Below are 12778 nucleotides of genomic sequence, written 5' to 3' on the forward strand. Positions count from 1 at the left end.
TTTAGAAATATATTCATAACAGCTTTTCATTGATATCGGATCTTGTTAGATTAAAATAACAAATAAATTTATAAATTTTGTCACAACCATATTTCTGTCATGAATAAAGTTTTATTATTATTATTATTTAGTTGCACTTATGGGCCAACCTGCGATTATAGACCCTACGTACCAAACGTATGTTTAACTTCGTGTACCCTCAATGTAACAATAAAAGTTTTGTATACATTTTACATAGACCGTAAATCGATGAATTGTACAATCAAATACAATTTATAGTGTAACATAAATAAGTGATCACTAAATAAGGTACGCAAACAGACCGATACTTTCTCCGCGGTTTGCTGACTCGCTTCATGTTATGAAATAACCAATCATTTGCATATTATCTCTTTATATAAAAATCAATGTACATAAGCTTGACCGAGTTATGTTTATTATATAAAATCAAATTAATCTACCTTATAAATTTCTATTATAAATCTATTTAGTAAACATACTTCGTGCTATTTAGCGATAACTTAATCTAATATCACTTACTACACATGAAGGGACTTCTAAAAAACGCATACGCATTTTACTTAAAAGCGATCATTTTTTGGATGAAACTGTTCTTAGCAGTAAGCTCACTTACATGTCATCTTTCGCTCACTTATATTTCTATATTCATCTCGTGAACATTAATTTAAAATTATACAAACTGTTTACAGTGTTAATAATGATGTTAAATAATAGTGTACTTACGCAGTCAATTTTGGGCCGATGTAATACCATTCCTTACACTATAGCCTCCAAACGTCCATCTGGAATAAATAAATATAATGTTTGAACTACATGATATATCTAGGTGTTATATTGATAGGACATCTAGTATCTAGAAGTAATTTCCATACTCCATACTCTTACTTGCTTGGTGCTTGAAATGAAAAACAAGCAACCCGCCGTAGCACGGGCAAACATTAACTCTGACTTCATAAAATCTGACTACCACGAAAAAGGCTTTAATACGGGTTAATACATAGCCACACTTACAAATAAAAGCCTTGGCTTTCTATTGTTAAAAGAATTTTCAAAATGGATCCAAAGATTACCTACAACACACTTCACAAACGTTACCTCTTTATAACATAAAGTGTAGATAAATGAGCCTATTTACGTAAACACTTTTACCAAAAACAACGCATCTGTGTCCTTTTATCTATACCGTGAACGAAATTAGAAGAAAAGTTTTATATCTCAATTGTATAAATAAAATTATAATAATAAGAGTCAAAGCTCATGTACATAATTCCAATTATCCAATATCGAATTAAACAAATCAATCTATCCATAATATATTTAAGCCATAGACATACCAATACAAAGGTGAAGCTACTTTCTCACAGAAATTGCTACATTCGGAAAATAAAGGAAGGGCAGACAGCGGTGCCTCTAATGGCATGGATTTTATATTGTTTATTTAGGATATTAAAATTCCATAATTGGTTCATATGCCTTGAAATGTTTTAAACATTCTATGTCCCTATCGACAGGGAACTGTTATAGTTAATTATAATCAATTTTCAAGGAAACTTTTAGACCTTTAGGGATTTATGAAATAAAGGAAGTCCTAAGAAGTTTTTGTTTGAATAAAATACTTTATTTTCACTGTAGAACGAGTAAAACTTTTTTGTGAACAAATACCAGAGCCATGACCGCAATTTTAAACTTAAAACTGTTCAATGAGACTTACGGATACGTTATTAAAAACGGATGTTAAAGTAAATGTGATATAGTCATGATCTAGTCTAGTCTATACAGGAAGTTTTATTAACATTTTTTTATTAAAAACTTTTGTAGAGAAAATTATAGTGTATGTAAATCGTAACATTTCTATTTCTTAGCTCCAGCTTATTTCTACTTTGCACATATATGTACCCGATCCCATCATTTCCTTAGATAAAAAAACGTTACATCACGCTCCTGAGGTCAGCTCCCAACATTGTCTCATACAATGGCAATTGTGTGAAAGAATCGCCACTGAAACAATGGCCACCTTCGTAATTAGCCACCAATTAAATATTTATTTAAAGCAAACAATGAATTGTTTATTTACAACAAATAGAAAATTTTCCCAAAACATTGACCGCACTTTGAAATTCTAATTGCGATAGATTAAAGAACGCTCTAAATCGGTTTTGCAAAGAATTTTCACTTACGTTTACATCAATTGAGAAATTGTATATTAGATATTTAAAGTAAATGTCATATAACATAACTATTTCATGGAAAATCTTATAAATCGTAATAGATGTACTTATTCATATAGTTTATACCTATAATTGACCAAAAGTTAAAATATTTTATTTATTTATTAAGACTTTGTTGCATTATATACATTTAGATAACCTTAATAAGGAAGGCAACGGGCCGTCTTATCGCTAACAAGCGATCTCTTTCAGGCAAATCTAGCAGGAAAAAGTATTTACAATATTCCTAGCCCATGTAAATAATAATAATAAAATTTAATTCAAGTTATACGTATTATAACTTGAATTAAATCTAAAAAGAACACTTGAAAACTACATTACTTTCATGGATATTTGAATCTTTATTTGGAACGGAACATAAAATTCAAAGTATAAAATTTAACGAAAATAATTATATAGAGCAAATTACATAAGTGACACTTAATGATGTCAACTGACCAAAAACGTGGGAGGATGTGGGGAAACCGGTTCCCCATATTACTCAGTTATTGGACTGCCATTTCGATAATCACTATTCAGAATTGTAGCACTTCTTGTTTAAAATTAAATGCATGTGAAAGGGTTTTTAAGTCTTAACCTGTCCGGAAACAAGGCCAATTTAAAAATTGTATTGTTTAAATTCAACAATTTATATGAAATCGCCAAGCAAGGTGTCATGCATAATTTGAAGACCCAAAATGCATTTAAAGCGAATAATGATCCTTGCAATGTGAGTGTTGCGGTGTTACTTAACATCAGATGCCTTGCCCGGTTCTATAAAATAAAATGACTCAGTGATTTTTTTATGAATACAATCGAATACAAAAATTTGGAGTGTACTACGTAAGTCTCACATATCATTTTTACCTAATTTCGTAATTCGAAAGTGTTATTTATTGGGCTTTCACGCTTGACTGATTATGATGTATATCAGTAAAGCTATATATGGAGACCCGATATCGCTCTTAGCCTAGTGGTTCAGCATCCTCTGTTACGTCGGTGAAATTTGGCCAACATTAAGTTTCGACTCTGAATTTATCCTCAGACCCAAAATCGATTAAGGACTAACTAGTGTTATTAATAAAACAGACGTATAATACTAATGCACCTAATGCTATAAAGAAATGTAATATATATAAATATATGGAAATTATTAGCATCCTTATAATACGCTAACAAAGTTACGTACATAATCTATCATTGACATAAATGAATCCATACGTTAAAAAAAACTAGGTCATTTGGATGACGATAAAAATTAGGTATTCTAAAATCAAAAAAAAATCTCTAATATAATAAACCTTACGATGTTTTGACAGTGGAAAGCAAATCAATATAAATCAGTATAAATTCCTTTTTTAGAACCAAACACACATCAATATGCAAAGTTCTTTTAAAACTTTATATTAATAACAAAATTAAATATATTATGGATTCACTAGCTTAACTATATGATAGGACTGAATATTTGGTAGTTATTTCCCTCGCTAATGTTGATTTGTAATTCGTTCATACAACATACCGCCTTTATTTTTTTACGTCTTGAATATTTTAACCATTGTCAAAATACCTATACAGTCTAAATAGTGAGATAGAATCGATAATTTTATTATCGGCTTAGGTCAAAATTACTATGGCATATTGGGCTCTCTCAATACAGCGCTTCACTAAAACCATATTAGACGTCAATTACAAAACGCTCAATTGATATCAACATAATTGAATTTCGCAAAACAATCAGCGCAGTATTGCAACACTAATAAATCGCCGATCTAATCATATCAAGACGACACCAACTCAAACTCAGATACAAACCACTTTCATAAACGTGGGTGGACGGGCGTGACAGCCGAATCATTTCAATAAATATAAACAGGTTAGGTAATAAACGCAAGGTGGACATAATTGTAGTAAAGCTTTAGAATCTAGATCTAGTATAGTATGTCGAAAAAGCTACTACGAATCATTAATACAAAGATATAAGGTACAGTGTGTTATTCGGTCAGTTTTTAACCTCAACCGTTAAAGTTCTCTTTAAAGGATTTCATACCGTCTTTTGGGAACGTGGATTGGGGATATTAGGCTCGAGATTTGTAGAGATTAGTCGAATAAAGCCGGCTGTGATTCCATCTATTCAATTGCTCCGAAGTAAAGGTATAAATGAAAAGCTTTAGTTCATAAAAGCTAAATCAGTCTAATTCTCTTTAACTAGTTTTCTTTTTATCAAATTCTGTTGACGCTGTGACGAAAAGAGATTTATTTGTACTTAACAATCGGATTGATTTTTTTATAAAGTTGTACAGTGTGTATAGTTCAGTTTCCGATAAAATCGTTGAAGGTACTAAAATCCTACGCAAATAATAAACCTAATGAATACAATTACGAGATAGTATCCAAGGGACAGATTAGTATTTATATTTATTTGCAAGGCATTACCAGAGGCTTATCTTAATAGACTGTTTTCATAACTACGCAGATTTAGAATTAATTTCAACATAAAATCTATCTTATATTACAATTGGTCGAGCTTTGCAATTTCCTACAATTAATATTATTTTGACACTATCAAATTCTACTTCCTCATACCTACCAGAGTAAATTTAAGTATAATCAACATCGCTTTCCTTCAGATTATTATTTATAGGAGAGATAGAAACCGACTACTGTGTTCATGAAATGAGCCTAGAAAACCGATACATTAAAGTTCTCATTCTCAAATAGAAATGTTTTAAGTTGTGAAATCGCGTTTAAGTTTAATATTTTTTACAAAAGTCAGTTTGCATTGCAATATTTTAATATACGTTTTTGAATTCTTTCTTGAGGGCTCTTAAACTATCTTTTATATATAAATCAGCTAATAAATCCTCAATGAGAAATTTAAAAAAAGTATATCTAAATTTAAACCTAGTGGTTTAGGAAATTTAATCATGCTATATAAGTATAATTTGTATTTACAATTTTCTTAACATACAAAGTAATAATAAAAAAAACACGTGTGTACAGTACATATGTACACACGTTAGAAGTTATACTTCTAATTTTACGTTTGTAGAAAAAACTACATTAACAATAGAAAAAAGGTATTTAATACATTGAAAATTTTATTATAACGCATTATCTAGTTAAATAAAGTTTATTTAAATATTCCAAAAACATATTTTTTTCATAATTAAAGAAAGGATCATTTTTTATTTTGCTTGAGGTTGTCGGGTTTTGGTGACGGTGTGCTCGCATCGCAAAAATTGACTCGCATATTGTTTCCTTAACGCGCCAAAAAAAGTATAACTTAAAAAATTAAAACCAGCTGGTCCCTGTTCCCCTCAAGCCCCAAGCCAAGCCCTCAAGAAAAAAAAGTGTATTAAAATGTTGCAATGCAAACAGTATGACTTTTTATGAATAGAGTAAAGCCGGCGGCAAGTTTACAACTACTTGTTTTATTCATGTTTTGTGAAGTCACTGATCCTATCAATTCGATCTTATTCACGCGTAGACATTTCATTACTCCTATAGAAATCTTTTAAAAATATAATTAAAAGCTATAAAAAATGTACCTTTTGACTAGAATATATTTGACGTTTGAATGTACCTGATTATATCATAATATATATTTTTAATAACGGTCTTCATATAATGGTTTTATCTCAATGATTTTCAGTGTTAAATCTTTCTATAGTGGCAATAAACGTCCGGTTCCTTACCACGTGATCTCTATCGATCCTATTAAAGCTATAACTTCCTAGCTCGTTCCCATTAATAAAATAAAATACATCGCGTGCTGAGCTACCTAGAAGCCAGTGTTAATTCCATCTTTATGATACCCAGCAGTTAGTGTAAACGCTCGAACGCGATAATGTCTTGAACGGGAAAGGAAAAATATAGGATCAATCTAATAAATAATGTATACGAGTGAAGATAAGAATGTATTGAGAATTTATAACACTGTAATGATTACTTTGCTATTATTTTTTATATTGACTTGTAAAACAACGGAGTAGAAGAGTACTGGACCGTTAGTTATTGCTAACTTCAGATATTTTATAAAATAATCATGGTACTCTATATAATGACATTCAGGGAAAACTTACACATTAAAACTTTCAATTATATTAAACTTCATACATACCAATTAATATTTAAAGTTTGTATATAATAAAATTCAATAAACATTCACTTTCACACAAAATAAATTAAAAAAAAAAAAACTTGTACAATCGAAAATTGAACTGAATTTAAAATAAGAACACACGATAAAGTGAATTAATTAAACGTCAGGTGTCAGTTACGAAACGGCGAATGTAACCGTATAAATGTATAAATAGTCTGAACGACAAAAACCACTCACTTTTTGTCAGGACAGACACGTGTCTTATACTGACAACTGCTACGTATTAAGGTATTAATGTACGATAATTTATAAATACTAAATGATCTGTAATGAGGTGATGTCATTCAAATAATGATGTAACTGTCGACTGAAGCCTGATGAAGTCAGTAAACGGCTTTGTTAAAGTGTTATTATAAAAGAAGGTAAATGAGATTGAAACAGACTGAGGCCATTGAAATATTATTGATAATAATTAAATACCAGTTTTAGTGGTCATAAAGACATTTCATTGAAGAAATATTTCTTTTTCATTCATTAGTTAACTACTTTTTACTTAAGTATATAATATTATTATAATGAATGTCGACGCTTCAATGGAGAAATTGTAATCAATTTGTGTTACTCTGTCACATACATTATTCTGGTATTTTTTAAATAAGTAAATAATAATTTATTTAAAACATGTGAGATTCTCTTTGAACCCTATACAGAACGACAATAAAAGTTACACAAATTATACACACCGTAAATATAACGATTCGTTTAATTAAAAATCCATATATTGTTTTATAATACTTATATGAATGGGTCTAAGATTTCGACATATTGACAGTCTAGTTTATTAACTTCTTGTGCGGCTTAAAATCGTTTGACAATCACTAAAAATACATATCCAATTTTAAACCTGTTTTCATTACGAGAAGTTATGTAATTAGTTCTAATAACGTATATAAACTGCAACATAGCAAATTCAATGAATCTCATGTTACAAACAAGACATAGCATTTGCTTACCAGAAGTGGACATTCTAAGCATAATAGTGCATCTTCTTGTCTGATTTAACATTACGACCTGACCAGCAATGACATTTGAAAGCCGTTGAGAATCTTGGCACTCGGGCCATCCGTGTAGGGACAATACATTGCCTCAATAAATGTCCCTGTATCCGATATTTAAATGTAAGATTGTATACAAGTTTGTAATGTTATTGAGATTGAATGCTATTATATCTTTGTGTAGAATCTTTATTCTAATGAGGTTGTAGGAAGTATGATATATATTATTACGATATTGATTACGAGGCTTTATGCATTTTAAGTATATGTCAATACTTTTTGAAAAGTGTAGTCCCACAAAGATACAAACATTTTGTTTAGAAAGTGCGTATTTCATATCTACTGTTGATTAATTCATTTAATAATTAATTAAACAAACAGCCTACGAGAACAAAAATACAGCTAAAAACATGTTCATGTCTCCATATATAGCTTAAATAGTCCCTATAAAAATTTCATAATTCTCTCTTTAATTCGTTTGTTTAGTATTTTCGTACGTGTAAAATTACTATTTTTTTAATATTGCAAATAAATAAATCATTTCTAATTATTTCTGGATAACAAAACTAGTGCTTTATACTGCAATGTTCAGTCAAGTCAAGGTCCCAAAGAATCCGTTATCGGGACAACAACTTCACGATTGGGCGTGGAAGCTTTGAGTCATGTTGGACTTTTACTGTTAGACTAGGAAATCTCGACGGATATTTGTTATTAAAGTCAGTTTCCCTCACTGAAGACGAGTCACGATTTATGAAGCTTCGCCTGAAACACCTTTCTAAACGGCGTTCTAAATTTGAAATTAAGTTTGATGTTAATTTTTATTCGTCGTACTCATGTTGATGTTTAATTACAGCTACTATCTATGTAGTGTGTGTACAAAAATTTCAAAATTACTTTATATATATTTTATACATAAAGATATATATATCAATTAAGCATATATGTGTATTTCGACACAACAGTTTCTCACGGACAGTGTCTATAAAGGTACTTCAAATTTGTATTGATTTCATAAATATAAATTTCAAATCAAGATAGCAAGTGGGCCTCAAGGTGTATAAGTTATTTTAGTGCTCATTACTGGAGCCTCATGAACATCCTTATGCTACTCCTATGTCCCATTAAAACTGAATTTGCAATAAGGAAACAGCAAATGGAGAATGTGTTTGTTTATTTCAATAGTTAAAATAATTACTCAATCATTATGGACTCATAGTTTTTATGCATTATACAATCAAAGATATTTTTGAACAAATTGATACTCTGATGAGTTATTGTATGAAGCAATATTTCATTTAAGTAAAAAAAGGTAGGTATATAGCGCAGTATGGCTTATAATAGTTGTGAGACCAGGTTCGATTCCGAAACAGCATTTGTTTCGGATTGGTAATCACAGAAGGCTAACGTTACGGTGATTCAGTATATAAAATTATCAATAATACAACAGACATATGCTTACTTCACGGCCGATTACGGGGATTCAAACTTTAAAAAAAATTGAAGCAACACTGTGAACTCTAGCCGCGACAAGATAGCCTGTCAACTTCATCAGTCAAATGTCTAATGTAACATAAAACAAATATTGCCTCGTCATCAATGTATTAGTAAATGGAAGCAATAATGTATTGCTCTCCATATATAGTTTGATGCGATAGCCTTTTAGAGTTTAAATTAGAAAGATTTGATTATAATCATTTTCAAATGAAATCGTAAGTGATTCCATTTAGATAATTGTTGTATTGAAACTGCCTTCTCTTTCTTTCATTGTATGATTGTTATACGATTTTGTATTTAAATTTTGCTACCACGTGAACCTGCAGAGGTCGCATAGTCAAGTATAGAAGGCTCCCATAAATAGATATATATTCATATACAGATACTATTTATTGATTTATATTAAACATATATTTAGTTAGTTTAAATTTTGTTAATTGATAAAACTGAAGCCTTAAATAATACACTGAATTATTAAACGCTTTAGTTTCCAGTAACTAAGTGCGTATTTATTACAGGAATATTTACTAAGTACCAATAAGTTTAAACTCATGTAAGACAATTATCTTTGGAACAATGCTATACTTCAGCCGGTACTTCAGAAAAGGGCACGTTCTACCTGCCAGTAGGTCAGTCAGAGGCGGAACGAAAACGAGATTACAGGCAAAGCTAACGACGTGGCGGCACGGTATAGTTAGATCACGAGCAAAAATCAAAACTTTTGTAATTCTGTATCTGTTTTCACAGATTAGGATCATAGGTGGGAAATCATTCTAAATTTAAATTTTTATATTCGTTAAAATACGTTTTGAAACTGACCTACTTATTTGATATTTAGGATAATATTAACCAACACAATTCCCATAATAACCATAGCTTTTAATTCAGATACTTTAACATTTCAACGCTTTTCAGTTTCATTCCTCTTTTAGGTATCCGTGTGCCCTTTTTTGGCAAAGGCCTCCTCCAAATCCCGCCATTAATCTCTACAATGTGCCACCGTTTGCTGTGTTTTTAGGCGGAGTATAGTTGTTTATAGAATTCAGTCGCTGTCGAAACAATGTCCGGCCATTTGGGAATTTTTATTCCCTATTGTTTTTTTTTATATTTGTTAATATTAGTTTTTAGTTCTTTGATGGCTGGATACCCATAATTTTGGCCAATTCTGCTTAAATATTATTGATATCATATTAGTCTAAAATATTACTTAGGTGTCAAATTGACGATTATATATATATCGTCGATAAGAAACGTCATACATCATTTTCAAAAAATATATGTTAAGTTACGTTCGTAGATGCTATTTTCTCAAATAATTCTCTAGATGGCAATCAGCTGTACCGTAAGGTATGTAGAATGCAGATGAACTATCAAGGATGATAAAATCAAATGTAAGTTTATCGCTTACACGGACTATTGAAATATATGAAGACATTTCTATTTGAATTAAGATATAATTAATTAATCAACGCTTTACAAACTTATAAGACTGGATTTTACTGGACTGGACTTAAACCGAATTATCAGAAGAATTCTAGTCAGTGTACTAGTTGAATATGACCCATAGATTGCGGACATAGGTATAGAATTAAATCTTGTAAAGCAAATAGGGCATGGGACAAATAGTTTTTGATACATTGGTCATGTTTAAATCTACAACAAGCCACGACACACCACTATGAAACTTAGTTTTTTTTACTTTTGTCTATTTTGCTATTTTCTGATTTATGATTAGATAATAAAAATTAAACTGTTTTGTATGAAAAAGCTATAATCCAGTGTAAATGGGCGATAACGTAGAAAATGAACCAATCTCACTTTCGATTATTCGCACAGTTTTTAGCCGAGTTTTTATCAAAGCGAGGTCAAATATTTTGGCCAAACACGAAATTGTAATAATGTCGTTACGAAAGTCACGCATTTCGTTTCAAAATTTGCACTTTTTGGGACGGATCGTGTTTGCGTCGATCACTTTGTGATCTTTTTTTATATACATGGCTATGTTTAGATTAGATATAAAGTGAAGTTTTGAAGTTACATCATAGTGATTAATTCACTAATAACCAATACAGTTTTAATGACATTGAAATATTAAAATTTTCAATAATAATATAGTTTAGTTTTATAATATTTTTGTGTAATAATTTTCAAAGATTACGTTTTCGATAAAGTTTTAATTGTGTGGTTTTGACTTTCTGATGTATTGACGTAACATTACAGTTATTTGCTAAGGCAATCATTTTTACGCAATTCAATACCTCTTATTTCAATTATTTAATTACAATAGAACAATAAAGAACGGTGAGAAAATACTTTGATACTCAAATTACAAGATAAATGGGTTTTTGAGGTTATCTGCTCATTTAAAGTACACACATTCTCCATCATTCTGGTAAGAAATATAAAATATTTTATATATCTAATTGGTGACGTATGTGTTAAACTCATAACAAGATTATAACACTACTTCGACTGAATAACTATAATTTTTGATTATGCAGTCTGCATTAATATGCATAATTATTGAAGTTACATTATTAAGGTCTTTGTGTTCTTTTATATTCATGAAGATTATTATTACATTAATTTTTATATACTTCAAAATTTAATCATACATGTAAGCATAACTTTCATGCCTACATGCGTAACATTTTATATAAAAAAATACTATTATGTAACTAATTATCTTTTATTCTTATCTTAATAAACCCATATCTAACACTCGCATCATTAAATTGGATTTAACTTTAAGTGTTTAGGTAATGCACAATAATGGTTACAATTATTTAAAGGTCACTTAAACCTAGTAATTATATTAATTATTACAATCAAAGCTTACAAGGTTTTAATTGCGTTTTGCTTCATCAAATCAATTAATTTAATGGATTGAATTCCTTTCTATCGAATTTAAATGCGAGTCTATTTTATATTTAACATCTATTATATCAATATTTCTTGTCATATATAAAGGTAAGGTGAGTATGTTTCATAAGCGACACCATTTACAAGGTTATATCTTTATTAGAAGTTATAAATAAAATTAAATATACTCCCGATCGGATCTATATTCAAGTAGTTTAAACTTTTGTTACTTTTGTACTAGATTATTCTAATAAATTCGTGGTATTAGTAATCTATTAATTCTTAAAAGCCTTTATTAAAAATATTTTAAAGTAACATAAGGTTGAACAAATTTATATAAAGATATATATATATATATATGTATACGAGGTTGTAGAGCCCTATAGCCTCTTTGGAGGCTTCTAAAGCGACGGGAAACAACTACGGAACAAATACGGAATTATAATTTTACATACATTCACTAAACACTAAACAAGGTGGCGCTACAACCTTTTACATCTGCGATTACTGTATCTCTTTCGTGATCATTTGTTTTTAATCAGTGATCAGCTTTTAGTGTCTTCGACTTTTAGGGTCTAAGACCGGTATGCCAGTTTCCTCCGAAAACTTCATTAGTACCGAGAATCAAACCCACTTCAGGAATGAGAGATACGAACCAAAACTACGGCTCGTAAATGTGAAATGCAAAAAGTGCATTTTAAACATATTGTCAAGTTAAAACAAATGACTAGCATGTTAACATTTCTTTGCTAAACGAGCTTTAAGTCGCCACAAAAAACATAAATAAGACCGACTTTATTGGCAAGCTTGATCGTCTGTACAAAGTTTATTGCTAATGACACAGCCTTTAAAGACTCGGTAAAGTGTGTAACCATTGTACAACATTGCACTCTATTTACGCGACACGACTGTCCTCAATCTAATCTCAGGGCTAATAAATTGAAAGCTTTAGTGATATGGATATGTTATTATTATGTTAAATGTCTTATATATAATTGAAACGTAAATATATAATTTTTAGTTTAATAAAATTC

General features: G+C 30.0%; 1 protein-coding gene across 2 annotated transcripts in view; it reads right to left on the bottom strand.

The window, feature by feature from the left end:
• LOC123714057 (cadherin-99C) overlaps positions 1-12778 on the bottom strand; it is a 120443-nt gene that overhangs the window by 42968 nt on the left and 64697 nt on the right. For both annotated transcript variants that reach the window (XM_045668130.1, XM_045668131.1), the window contains one exon: positions 745-803. The gene's annotated coding sequence lies outside the window, so the exon portion shown is untranslated. The remainder of the gene's footprint in view (positions 1-744; positions 804-12778) is intronic.

This window comes from Pieris brassicae, chromosome 9, assembly GCF_905147105.1.
Source record: "Pieris brassicae chromosome 9, ilPieBrab1.1, whole genome shotgun sequence".
Lineage (NCBI taxonomy): Eukaryota > Metazoa > Arthropoda > Insecta > Lepidoptera > Pieridae > Pieris > Pieris brassicae.